This window comes from Bidens hawaiensis, unplaced genomic scaffold (assembly GCF_021521415.1).
Source record: "Bidens hawaiensis isolate Kalapana, Puna unplaced genomic scaffold, B.hawaiensis_p1.1 tig00000458_1, whole genome shotgun sequence".
Classification (NCBI taxonomy): domain Eukaryota; kingdom Viridiplantae; phylum Streptophyta; class Magnoliopsida; order Asterales; family Asteraceae; genus Bidens; species Bidens hawaiensis.
The window spans coordinates 2789813-2805000 of record NW_027491030.1 but is presented as its reverse complement, the minus strand read 5'-3'; the positions used below and the strand labels follow the sequence as shown (position 1 = coordinate 2805000).

General features: G+C 32.3%; 1 pseudogene across 1 annotated transcript; it reads left to right on the top strand.

The window, feature by feature from the left end:
- The first annotated feature begins 11924 nt into the window (after positions 1-11924).
- On the top strand, positions 11925-14878 carry LOC143626711 (putative protein phosphatase 2C 75; annotated as a pseudogene). Its single transcript, XR_013152474.1, has 4 exons — positions 11925-12353; positions 12902-13238; positions 14215-14323; positions 14411-14878. The product of XR_013152474.1 is annotated as a putative protein phosphatase 2C 75 (transcript).
- Positions 14879-15188: the final 310 nt, after the last annotated feature.

Here is a 15188-nt window from a genome sequence, read left to right as displayed (position 1 = left end):
AAAAAATCGTTACACTGAGTTCTTTCGAGTTCTTAAAACTCAAAGTGGTTCTCAAAAGAAATCAATCACACATATATATATATATATAGGGAGAGGAACATGAGAGAACTCCATTTTATGGAGATAACTAATAATGAAGTAGTTTTAATTTAATTAAAAAAATATTTTTAGTTTTTTTTTCTTTCATCATTTTATATGTTGTTATTCTTCACCACAAAAAAATAAAAATAAAAAAAATTAAAAAAAATAAAAAAAAATTAACGAGTAATGCATATATGCAATACACCGACTTTTTTTATAATGCATATGTGCAATCGTGTGCATTTTGATATTTGAAATAGTATTAAATAACATATAGTTGTTTGTATCGTTTATTTGCAATAGTGTTATATTATATACAAAAATTAAAAAAAATCGATATAGTGCATATGTGCATTAGTGTTGTATTACATATATGCGATAATGTGTTTTGTATACAATTATTAGTGTCGTATTTGCATATATTCAATAGTGTGTATTGGATAATGCAATTGTGTTGGATTATATGCAATAAAACACTATTGTATATATGCAATAGGCATTAGTGCACATATGCAATAGGCATTAGTGCACATATGCACTACAGTACTACACCGACACGTTTTTTTTTTAGTATCAATATCATCTTATTAGAATGTGGAAAGAAAAAAAATCACAAAATAATTTTTTTTAAAAATAGTTAAAAATAATTATTTACTAGTTCTTTAGTTCCCTCTTTAATAGGAGTTATCTCTAGATCCCACCCCTATATATATATATATTATTTATGATCGTTTTTTAGTGCCTAAAGTAGACGAGTATCAACTTGGCCAGTTGCTCTAATGTTTCATAAAACTCTAACTGGTGATATAGTGTTTAATCTTTGTCTGGTGGGTTTCCTTTTTGATAGTGTTATTGAGTGAGTTAGGTTTGAAACGCCAAATCAGTACAGACGGTTGACATGTCTTCTTATAAAGACTCACTCAGGTATTGGTGGTGTATCCTATCACTATTAAAAAACAGTATAATAATAATAATTATTGTTGTTAGTAGATATATAACTTATGAATTATGAATTATGATACTCTGACTTGCATTATGATACTTTGACTGATACAGTGGTATCCAGTAGCGCATTTCCTTGTGAGCATTACTCAAAAACAAGCAATTTTAATTTAGTTCACCAAGTTATTTTATTATTTACTAAGGATTATTTTAAAACTTTATGTGCCAATTAAATTCTTTTGTTTAAATTTTAAATAAGTTAAAATTTTATGTATATATAATAGTTGCTTAATAGTTATCATTTCAAAATTTAAAATCGAACCATTGACAAATTGCATGCTTTGACCATGAAATTATTTATTGTGGCTATTCACGTTTGAAAATAAACATGTATTTATTTATATCATGAGGAACAACACAAATGATTTTAAATATCTTTATTATGTTATTTTAATATTTTTTTATACAACCCGTGACTATCAAGAACTATATACATAGGTTCACTGGTTCAGATCCGTCTTAATATCCTATGCATTTTATGTAGTTGTGTAAGACGTTTGTGTACTACTTAAGATTGGTTTGTTAAAAATTCGAATCAAACTTAACTTAAACACTCCCGAGCTTAAGCCTATTAAATTTATGAGCCCGAGCCTAATACCCAAGATTCACATGTAGAGCTTGACCTAGTAAACGCGATTTATATAATTTATCATTTAATATATTAATAATTTTCTAATAGTTCTTATTATATATATAATTAATTATGGAAGAATAAGTAAATAATAGATTCTATTCTCTACATAAAATAAACAACTAAAATATCCTATGTACACATATGAGTGAAAAAAAATTAATAAATAATAAATTAGTTGAATCTGAACTTGAAAATTATTCACGAACCGACTTTAAGTCTAGATAACGACTCGTTGACACCCCTACTTATCGCAAGTCATTTTAACCATACATTTTTTTTTTATCATTTATAAGTAAGTAAATAAATAATAGAATTTTTATTATTTCATAATATAAGTTGTTGATGTATTTAAATTTTGGCCCCACAATATTCAAATTTTATAGTTGAAACAAGTGATGTATATAAACAACACGCATACGAAAACATCGCCTAACGACTATTATTCTCCATCTCTAATATATTCTCCGGTGTATCTAATTTCACAATTACTGGATTATTCAATTCAATTCAATTCAATTGGAGACAATAATAATTAATAATAATAATATCTTCCAACCGATGGCTTAATCTGCATTCTTCCTCCGCCGTCTCCTTTAATTTCCTCTGAACCGGAGAGGAATTTGGAGAGACAATGGACGAAGAAATGAGTATCCAGGAGGTTTTGGTGACCGATAACTCGTATTCGGAATGTTTTGATTCCGAACACGAGTTTGATGCGTCTCATTACTTTGATTTTACCAGAGACGAGACGAGAGCCGAGGCCGAAGACGCCGAGAGCTGGTTTCGATTCGCTCATGAGTATCCGCCTTCTCGTAAGCGTTTTTTTAAACTCTTTTTCTAAAGCTTGAGTTCGGCTTGTGTTATTATTTGTTAATTTGTTTTTTAAAAATGTTTTGAGAAAAAGGTTACATGAGTTACGAGCCTAAGCTTGGCTTGAGCTTGTGTGTGTTACCTTAAATGAGTCAATTAGTCAAAGCTCGGTTATGCAATGTAAATCTAATAGTTTTGAAAAAGTTAGAGAATTAGAAAAACACAAGGGTCAAGCTTTGTCTCGATTGCTAAATGAGCTTTATTTGAGGCTAAATGTCACGGAGCTATCCTCCCAGACTCCATGTGTCGCCCAAAGGCCAGCCAATCGGTCTGCTCATGATCAGGGTCTGCTGGTTTCGTCCTGCCTTGGACTCATCAGGTGAGCGGCAACAGCTCGCAACCAGCGATGCGTTCGTCGTGCAAGCACGATTAGGCATGTACGCCTTCTTTCCCGCTGAGGCCGTGCCCAATGAAGTCCGGGACGGGCCAACAAACCCAAGCGTTACAACACAAATCAAGCATCTCGATCTTCAAATATTTGGCCCGTGACATAAAGCTCGGCTCGGCTTGAGTTTTTTTTTTTTTTTTTTTTTTTCATTTCGAGTTTAAGTAACTTGTGAGCGACTCAACTCGTTTTGAGTGTTTTTACCCCCACAATTCGAGCTCAAGTAGCTCGTGAGCGGCTCGGCTCGCTTGCACCCCAAAACTATAAGAACTTTGTGTGGTAGGGGTGTAAACCAGCCGAGCCCGCTTAAGCTCGGCTCGTTTTGACTTACAAGAGCTCGAGCTGAAGTTTTCGCTTGTTTCAAACTCTTTTTCTAAGGCTCGACCTCAGCTCGTGAGTGGTTTTTTCAAGCTCGAGTTTGGATCATTTTTTATTTATTAATTAACTTATATACATTTTGATTATTTTATATATGTTAAGAATAACCTTAGACGAGCCTGAGCTCCACTCGAGTTCATGTGTATTACCTTAATCCAAAATAGTTAAAACTTAAAAACACACAAGGCTCGAAAAGCCTAAACAAGCTTCCCATACAAGGCTCGAATGCTACACTAGCTTTATTTGAGGTTCGGCTCGACTCGAGCTTTTTATTGATTTGATATCGAGTAGCTCGCGAGCGGCTTGGCTCGTTTACACCCCCTAGGTGCATTATTGGCTGCTAATGAGGAGTGAATTTATTTATTGCTACTTGACTTATTTCAAATTTACATTAAATTGATGTGTAGGCCTCCCAACTTTTTCATTATGTTAATATCATTTTCATCATGTGACATGTTTTTGGCTCAAATTGATATTAATGACAGAAGGTACATACTTGGGGTGGTGTTCACATATATTATTTCAATTTTATTGTTCTGGTGCCAAAAGAAATCTGATTGTGACACTTTATATGTAGTTTGGCATAAAGTTATATATATTTTTGTGACACTCAATATTTATGACCTTATGTTGGAGTTGAGAAGTAGTACATATGACTTTCAACACAAAGACTCCTTTTTTTCTGATCATAGGGCATAAGATAATCAGCTATTTAACTTGGTATGCCATTTGGGTTGTCTGTAATTCCGGACTGTATTCACAAGTTGATGAATACGTGCAAAGTTGACAAGCCGGTCAAAGTTAGTTAAGTATCCAAGTTAGACTAGAACCGGTTTAGTCTTGTCTTACTAATAATAATAATAATAATAATAATAATAATAAGTTGGCAATATATCCTATTATTACGCAATATGTGTTAAGAGTCTAATGAGTCTAGGTTAGCCTACATAAGACGAGTTATTGTTTTAACAATTGTAATCAAGTTTTCAGCAAGTTTCTTGGTTAACAATAAACGTTTAGGTGTTAGCCAAATCTCGAGTATGGCAATGCTTATTGAATCTTGTGGATTTCTTTATTACCTTTATTCTGTGTCTTTGATTTTTACCAAACACACACTCACTTATTTCTATCTGGATATTTCAGCTTTTATTGTGAAGTTAAATTTGACGAAGGTATTCAAAACCAATCATGTGAAAGCTCACAAAACCAGCTCCAAAAAACCAGAAGCTAATAAAAAAACTAGTTCATCCACCATGTCAGATGGTGACATTGATCATAAAGCTGCATCAGGAGAGATGAAGATCAAAGGTACAAGCAACTTAATAGTTAATACCAGCAATGAACATTAATAACTAAAGATACAGGTTAAACGAGTCAAGTATGACTAATACTGTATTACCTGATTCAGGTGTGAAGCATCAAAACCATATTCCTCAAGATAATAATAATAATAATATTAACGCTAAACCAAAGTCCACAGTCAACTTATCTAAACAACCGAGCGGTTCATCGTTCATGAAACCTACTGCTAGTCATTTGGCAAAGCAAAATAAAGAGTATGACATGCATTTAGGCGGCTTTGGAAGGTTTTAATAATTAATTATTTTTTATATTTACATGTTACTTTGGAACTTGAAGTTAACTAATCTGCTTTATTTATCACTTATTAACTTTTTATAGGTTGCAGAAGCCAGTAGTTAGTGCAGTTGACAAGCTAAGATCTCCTATCAGAATTCAAAACCAAACCACCAAAAGACAGAAGCTTGAAATTGGTTATTTGCGTAAGGTGCATATGTATTAAACTTTATTACATATGCTAACATTTAGGGCTGTAAACGAACTGAACCGAACGACACTTCGTTCATGTTCGTTCATTAAGTATTTATCTGATAAACAGACGGTTCACAAAATAACCGAACAGACTACTTGTTCGTTCGTTATGGAAATTATCTTGTTCGTTTCTGTTTGTGTTTGTTTGTTAAGTTCATAAACGAACACAAATGAACAAACTAACGTATATAAAATTTGAAAAATAAAAATCAATATTCTTAAACTCAAGCATTAGACATAGTCCCCAAAATAATTATAGATTGACATAGTTATCAGAAAATACTTGACATAATAAACTAAAGTTAAAAATAAAATATATAAACATCTTTAATGACCAAACGTTAACAAATTAACATTAACGAACGAACCTCAACGAACACATTACCGAATGTTCACGAACACAAATGAACGGACGCGACCTCTGTTCATGTTCATTTAATTAATCGAATATTCTTGTTCATGTTTATTCATTTATTAAACTAACACATGTAAATGAACTTCCGGCCAAACGTTCGGTTTGTTTACAGCCCTATAATAACATTGGCTGCCTCAAAATGGTATAATTACACTAAAAACCAACATAAACCCGAATTGTTTTTTGTTTAATTAGGCTGCACAATTGAAGCACCGGGCTACATTTTTGCACAAGGTTTCCAAGAAGGTAAAGTACTTATGTTTACTCCTTGTCAAGAACATTAATAAAAGAAAAACAAAAATGATATACACAAGTTAACAAACTGTATTTTCACAGAATTTACAAGTGGAAAGCAGCTCAAATTCTAGAGTTCAAACTACTACTCCTAAAAAACCTGCATTGGTAACAGAAGAGAGAGCTCAAAAGCAATTGTACTATTTTACAGCATTCATGCCACTTATATTATATGAATTTTTACCCCCAAAAAAAATAAAAAATTCAATTATTGATTGCCTGTTGATGTTTAGGTTCCAGAATAAATCTAAATCCCTTCAACAACCACTGAACAAAAAAGTCGGTACCTGCAATAAATTTAGAGTCTTTTTTAAATATCATTTTCATGTATAATCTATATTTACTAAAGTTTATGTGTGACAGAATTTTGATGCTCCAAAGTTGCCCCAACATAAGTCTAACGAGTTTCAAGTAAGTTTTCTATATTTTTTGTTCATTATAACACAATAACTGATACTAGAAATTATAGAAGTGAGAAAATTTCACAAATGTATACTAAAGTATGCAATCAAGTTAGCTTGTCTTTTCCATGAAGATTTTAAACGTAAATAATTTTTTTTACGCTTTTATAATTGTTTTTCACATGAAACAACTACTTCTTGTTCGTTCCAGGTATTTAATAAACAGAATTCAGCTTCTTCTCCTGTGAGTGAAGATATAGTCATGAGGTCAGAACCATTGAATTGTGGACACTTATTTAGATCATGAATGTTTAAACTTTAAATGTTTTATTATTATTATTATTATTATTATTATTATTATTATTATTATTATTATTATTATTATTATTATTATTATTATTATTATTATTATTATTATTATTATTATTATTATTATTATTATTATTATTATTATTATTATTATTATTATTATTATTATTATTATTATTATTATTATTATTATTATTATTATTATTATTATTATTATTATTATTATTATTATTATTATTATTATTATTATTATTATTATTATTATTATTATTATTATTATTATTATTATTATTATTATTATTATTATTATTATTATTATTATTATTATTATTATTATTATTATTATTATTATTATTATTATTATTATTATTATTATTATTATTATTATTATTATTATTATTATTATTATTATTATTATTATTATTATTATTATTATTATTATTATTATTATTATTATTATTATTATTATTATTATTATTATTATTATTATTATTATTATTATTATTATTATTATTATTATTATTATTATTACCCTCTTTGTGTGATGTTTATAAATTTATTTAACTTGATCATGTTCTTAACATGAGGTCCAATCTAGCTTAATATCTTTTTATTTCTTATGCTAAATTGCAGAGAAAGCTCTGGAAATTCTGGAAAGAAGGATAAATGCAAATCACCTAATAATTTAAAATCTTTCAATAATGAGAAGGTAAAGACATCTACAGAAATTTATATATTAAGTTTATACACACAGACACACACACACACTATTAAGACACGAACATGAACACATGTCTTGTTCATTCACTTATGTACGTCAATGCTCGTCTACGTTTGATCATATAAATTCTTTTATTATGTTCATTAGTTTACGTTTTTTCTACGTTTATTAAGATATCCATTTAAATTTTTATGGCACATTACAAATCTGTCTAGTTTTAAATTTTAATAGCTTTTTAGACCTCACACATCGTTCTTCATATTACTTTTAACTGGTTTTAGCTCAATTATGTGTGTTCATCTATGTTCAGTTATGTTCGTTCGTTTACATACGCGAACCATTTGTTTATACTTTTAACAAATGAGCATAAACAAACACGGACAAGTAAACTCCGTTCGTGTTTGATCGTTTATACAGTTAAAGTCAAACGATCGAACACGAACATACTCCATTCGTGTCCGTGCAATTCTTTTGCAAGCCCAAGTCTCTTATTGTAATCCGCTTATTTTATAACACAGGTGCATCCAATTAAAGACGGTGGAAATAAATTAAATTCAAAACACAACTCTCAGCAACCACCAACAGAATTATTTAAAAAGGTAAATAAAGTATTACTTTAAGCACCAAAAATCTTAAAAATGCAACAAAATATTATCATCACCGATCGTTATGTACACAGCTCTCGTTGAAACAAGAACCCGAGACAAAAGTTTCATCATCATCAAAACAACCTAAAAAAACTAAGGTTAGTGTCATATAACCATCTTCCAACTTACATAAAAAAAAGTAAGTTAGATATTTGTGCATCATCTTATTAAAATCTTTCATGATGTTTATATGTTTAGGGGCTGAAGGAGAATGCACATGGATCATATCCGCAGGAATTTCGGGTATATATATTTTTAAAACATTTGTCTCATAACTTCCATATGTTAAATACTAAACTTTATCATTTGGTTATAGAGATGTGTCGGGAAGCCAAATCATCGAGGACCCGATAGAATGATCACTCAGGTTCAAATATAGCTCTACATTAACAGGTTCCAAAATTATTATCTAAAAGTTTGACCTTTTTGTCATTGTATGCAAGAAAATGTTTTTTCATTATTTGTATATAAGTAACCTTTTATAGCAGGGAATACTAATGACGTGGCCCCGACTTTTTTTTGTTGTGGTGGCATGCCATGTCACCGTTTTACCTGCTATAGAAGGTTACAAACAAAGTTGGTCCCCCAAAATCGACTACTTATATAACTATCAAATCTAGAAGGTATTCAAGTGTAATATTATTCTCTATATATAGAGGCTCTACAAAGTACATAACCCTATTAGACATGCAATCGATATACAATTATATTATATGGTTATCTCACGACGTTAAGCTGTGGCTGTTTAACTAACTTAAAATAGTTGGTTTTTACTTTTTACTCATGTTTAATGTTGTAGGAGCGTGGAAACCGGTTGCTTGAAAATGTATATGGATTTGGTGGATGAAGAAACATGCGATGTGGAATGACTATTTTGTATTTTGACCATAAAATATAAAGAAAAAACACTAACAATATATAGCAAAAGCTTTGACGATAGCTCATTGTCACGTAAGTAAAACCTGAATACCTAAACCGAAGGGGAGAGATATAATAAACTACTTTGGACATTTATTCATTGATATATATATATATGTGCAATAAATGTCACTTATAATGTCATATATCTTTACACAACTGCTTACTTGAACATTTAACATGTTAAAAAATGTTCAGTCGGACTGTGAAATGGTGGAATATTGTTGAATATATTTGGTTGTGAGATGTAACATGAAGATCTTTTCATTAGAAAGCGGAAAAGATTGCAAACGAACAAGGTTTTGCTAGTTTTGTTCGGGTCGGGATCTTGGAGTTGAGTTGTTTCACATCAGTGGAGTTGCTCACACACAATTGAGCAATGGAAACCAATGCCAAATGCGACTCTTAGACTTAATCGTTTGGGTTAACATGTGAAACTAGTGAGAATCTTCAACGGAATCCGATTTGGGTCAAAATGTTTTAGAGTTGATTTTTATTATTAGTCTATTTTGGGATTGTTTAGTTTTTTAGTTTTATTTTATGAGTTCTGGTTTAGATTAAGATTTTGAGCTTTCATTTTGTTTTCTATTTGGGTCAATTTAGGTGTCTTTTTCTTCAAGTTTGGATCGATTTAGAGCATGTTTAGGATTGAGTTTAAAAAATGCTTATTGGCTTATTGACTTATTCTATTTGAAAAGCTATAATTTAGGGCTTTTGGAAAACTGTTTTTTAACCATTTAAAAAAGCTAAAATATGAAAGTTTTTTGTGACTGCCAAATACATTTAAATTTATTGGTTTTCTAAAAACACCAATAAACCAATAATCATTTTTCAAACTCAAACATACTCTTAGTGTTGGACCAAATTCGTGTATTGTGTGCCTTTTGTTTTTGTTTGTTAGCGGTAACTCACTAGTAATTACGATAAAATAATATTATATAAGGGTCACTTATAAATAAAGGTCTGTCTCTCCTCCCATGTGAGATATATTCCCATTCATTTCACACTCCCTCCCAATTTTCACAGTTTCAAAAACTCAATTGTGAATATCGATATCTCATTCATCTTAATCCTCTTTTGAATGAGATTTGATGCATTGTGAAGCTCTAACACGGTAGAACACAAACCAATATAAGATATATTAAAAGATGTTAGATATGACTATGTATGTCTCAAGTTGGTGAAAATGTGCTTACGCTTATAAAAACTCACATGCTCACTAATTTTCCCGATAATTCTTCATTTGAATGAAGATCGATTCAAACTTCCAATAATCAAGAAACAATATCAACAGGTTAAGTATTGTTGGACAAGTAGGTTTTACTTTTGAATCCTCATTTGTAGAGCCTACTTAGTCTTCTAATATTTAGTAAACACGTCATTACACTTCACACAACACCCTTCTAGGTCTTCTCAACCCCTCATTATCGTGTTCATTATGGTTTAGAAATACCAACATGGTCCTGCGAGAGCTCTAGCATTTTCGCATCCCACACTTCCATTTGAAGCGACCCCACTAGCCTCACATGGTTTTTTTTCCTCAAATCATTAAAAGTCACATGCTTAACTTATTTGATATCAGTGGCGAAGCTTGAGCTTAGTCACATCGATGACCGAAGTCACAGATCTAAGAACTTTTGGTTCGGCGATTCGGTCGGTTTTTGGTGATTCGGTTCGGGTTGCCAATTTGGCTTGAATCGGGTCAAACAATATGTCAACATGATATCTAAATATCTTTTGTTTACTAATAATTTCAAATGATTATTCTTATAATAGAAAATAATATTAATAAAAACTAGATAATTTTTTAACCAACAAAGACCTAAAATATTCATGATAATACGAGAGGAAGAGAGCTGTTACTCGATGTTGCGGCGTGTGTGGTGTCTCCAAGGTTGAAGGTGTTGTACTGTGTGTCCAGTGGTCTCAAGGATGGTAGCCGACAATGGCGGACGACGGTGTGTGCTTAGTGGTGGCGGGTGGTCTCAAGTGACTCGGTAAGGCAGTAAATTTGAGTTCTGAACCGAATGAATGGTAGATGGTTTCCATACTCTAACCCAATGGCAATTCCCGTTTTTTTCTTGTTGTTTAAACACGTGTATCATTATTACAAATAACCCCCTTCAATGAGTTTATCAACAAAGCTTTTTAGTATTCTCCTAGTATTTGTTTATAAAAATGCGAAATTATATATGTGTGTGTATATAACCAAACGATGGGTTATTATATAAAAACTTCAGTGGAGTCCGGTAGCTTTTTGGAGAAATACCTCGGGGTGACCGCGCTCAATACCTATAAAAATTTTCGGACAAAAAATCGCGAAATTTGCCTATTAAGTAAAAAAAAGGCAGTGGCCGGGGTCACCCCCGGTCCCCATAAAGCTTCGCCCTTGTTTGATATCACCGATTATTTAACCGAATAAACTATGAAGTACTCAACTCCATTTATACATTAGATACTCTTCATAATGACCCTCATTTATACAATTAGTACGTTGTCCTATTGAATCTATGCCATTCCACACAACAATTTATGAACCAACTCTTAAACCATTTTATAAACGGGTTTGTAATGTTGTATATTATTATTCAATGTAAACAACAAGCTACAGGTCCTAACAAACATAAACCAAGTAGTAGTATATAACTTTATATAAACAAATGTATTATTAGCAACCGAAAGAGAGGAAAATGTGGAGTAAGTGGGGCCCACAACCAAACTTGTATGGCCCAAGCTGTCAACTCGAAACAAACTTACGTGGTACTAACACAATCATGAGGGCCCTACAAGTGTACAATCTCACACTATATACACCTTTGTTCAAGTCTTCTATGTCACGCGTCACCTCGTACCATCGTTTATCGCCATCTAAATTGACCTCGTTTCCACGTGGCAACATCTCACTTCCTTTTAGTCGGCTTCCAAAGCCACCCATCCTAGCCGCCTGTAGACTACTCCTTAATATTATTATTATTATTCTTCAAATGTAAGAAACCATTTTATGTTCTTCTATATATTCATCAATTATTATTATTATTATTATTTAACAAATATGACACTTTGTAGTTTATGTTTTGAAATATGTCTTGTTACATGTTGTGTTATATCTTTTGTTCATATTATTAGTGAGTACCAATGACGTGGGTGTACCGAAGTCGTAGGAGTCTCATGCCGACACACGAGGATTCGGGTTCGTCGATTAAGGGTCGAGAGCATAGAAGACGAAGGATCGAGATGAGAAGGAGGTTAACTGGTTCAGTATCGGTCAATTCACAGAAGGTGGTAAATATAGACGAAATATCAGAACAATTGCCGGTCCCACCGGTGTACGGGTCGATGTCGGTGGTCGGTCGGGCGCGTGAAATGGAAGATGAGTTAACAATTAAGATGAACTTTTGTCGGCCCGAGATTAACGGATACCAACCGGTGCATTTCTTCGGTATATTTGACGGCCATGGCGGACATCATGTAAAATTTGCTACAAACGTTTTCTACAATTTCCCCTCAATTTAAAAAAAATCATAATTTTCGACAAAAAAAAATTATTTTCACTTAACATTTGTGGAAAATTTGTGGTCGCGACATGTCTGCGACAAATTTCCCATAAATTTATAGTTGTTTCGCAACTTAAAATTTGCGAAAAATATCTCAATATTATTCAACAAAACAATGTTTTTACACACAATTAACATTTGGTAGAATTTTGGCCACAAAATGTTACATCTGTCACAAATATTGCTATTTTTCTACAATTTTTCCGTAATTCAAAATTTGTGAAAACTATCTCACGGTTTTTCGACCAAAAATGTTTTTCTTTTTTAATAACATTTGTGGTAAAATTGTGACAACAAAATGTTAAATTAGTCACAAATATGTCACAAATTTCTACAACAAACTTATTTTTCACACGAATATTAATAATTTAATATTTGCTACAAATTTACCTCGGTGAATCCGAAAATTTTAAATTGTATCACCTAAGGGTAAAACCGTAATTTCAGCATTTTATGTTACAGGTGTCAACATTGTGTAAAGAGAACATGCATGTTATTATGGCGGAGGAGTTGGCACGCGTGAAATCCACCAGGCGACGTGGAACTGACGACGTTACGAAAGACGGTGGTTGAGCGGAGTTTCGAACGGATGGATGCGATGGCGTTGACTTTATGCCAATGCAGCGGGTTAGAGAATAGTTTTAACGTTTGTCGACACCATCCGAGGTTGTCGATGGTCGGGTCGACGGCGGTGGTGGTGTTGGTGACTCAAGAGTATATTATCACCGCAAACTGCGGTGACTCACGCGCCGTACTTTGTCGGAACGGGAAGGTGGTCCCACTGTCCGTTGACCATAAGGTAAATAAGACATGAGTCGTATCGTTTGTTTCAGTGTCACACAGGTGGAATATTCATGGTGTAAGCATGTACTTTGCATGGGATCCAAGTGTATATTCTAGAACCTAGATTCATGAGTTTCAATGAGTTTGAAATTTCGTGACATTATTTTGTAAAGTCCGGTTATATGTTCGGGTCGGGTTATCGGGTCAAAATGAATTTTGATAAACAGAAACAAACAACAATTATTGTCATGGTGATACATGCATGCATGTAGCTCTTTTGTAAAGAATAAACATGCAAATATTTATAGAGTATTGTAGAGTGTAAGTACAGACCGAACACAGTTGGTACCGGTATTATTCTTCATGTTTTCGGTATAGCATTCGGTTTTGGTAATTTTCATATTATTCTTCATGTTTTCGGTATAGCGTTCGGTTTTGGTAATTTTCATTACCGGTCGTGAACCGATAAAATCTGCATAGAATTCGGATTATAAATTTTATCAATTTCAGAGTATTCGTGTTTTTCTGGTTTGCTACCCACTACTAGAAAACAAGTCATTTTCTTACAAAAGTTTCCTACAAATTTCTTACGACAATGAGTTCCAATAGATTTTCAACAAAAAAAAATTAAGCTCCAACTTTGCTACAATATTATCTTGTCAAGTCAAAATAGTTTTTGCAAGAAAACTGTAGGAAGTTTATAACCACATGTTTTTGTAGCAATTTTGTAAGAAAAGTTGTTGAAAAACGGTTAAAAACGATTTTTAAGCATGTGTTTTTACAACGTAACTTAATGTAACTTCTTGTTGGACTATTGGACTATTGCTCAAGTTAACTTAAATTGATTAATTGACTATTGTATAATTTGTCTCACCTAAATAAACTTATATTTCAATTCTTATACTAAAACCAGCAATTTTATCTCCATAAAAATAGGTCACATATCATTATTGATCACCATCGATCTATAATTTCACATTTGTAATTTGCAGCCTGATCGGGCGGATGAACGAGCAAGAATCGAATCTCTAGGAGGACGGGTTACGTTTGCAGCGAATGTAGCACGAGTAGATGGTGTTCTAGCAATGTCACGAGCCATAGGTCATATTAATATATTTTGCTTCAACATACTTTCATTATTATGTACATTCGCATGATTGTTGATCGTACCATTTCATGTACGAACAGGTGACAGGTTTCTTAAACGAGTTGTAACATCAGTACCCGAGTCTGTGTTCATGAAAAGGGATTCAGAAGATATAAGCTTGATATTAGCTAGTGATGGATTGTGGGACGTGGTGTCAAGTGAATTGTGTTGTGAGTTGGTTCATAAATGTCAACAAGAAGATTTGAACGGTAACTTAGGGTTGGTGGCTCAAATGGCGGTCCATGGTGGCGGTTCAGTGTACACGATGGCAGCCGCGGCTTTACTGGTGCGGCTTGCGATGGGCGACGGAGCACCTATAACATCAGTGTCATTGTGGTTGATTTGAGAGGGTGATTCACTGATTTGTGTATGTGATGGTAGGTACTATGTTTTCATTTTTATTTTATTTTTTTCTGTTTTTTTATGTACATTGCATGTTTGTGTGTTTTGTTTTTTTAGTTTTCTTATGTACATTTATGGTATTAGTCTTTCTTTGTGTTTGGGTTTTCTGAAAGTAAAATTAGGTTTACAATTTGAAATTAGATCCAGTTTTTGTGTTTGGAAATCATGAGAGATTTGGGGTAAAATGTATAGTAGGAATCAATCTGTTTGCAACAACTTACATTACATAAAATTTTTCATGTTCATTACATAAAATTATTCATTTAACTGTAGTTATACAATATTGATATACGGCGGACTCAGAAATTAATTTTATGGATGGTAATAGAAGACTTAACATAAATTTTAAGACGGCAATTGAGACTTTTACATACAAATAGCAACTTAAGATATTTAAGTGGGCGCAACTTAAGATGT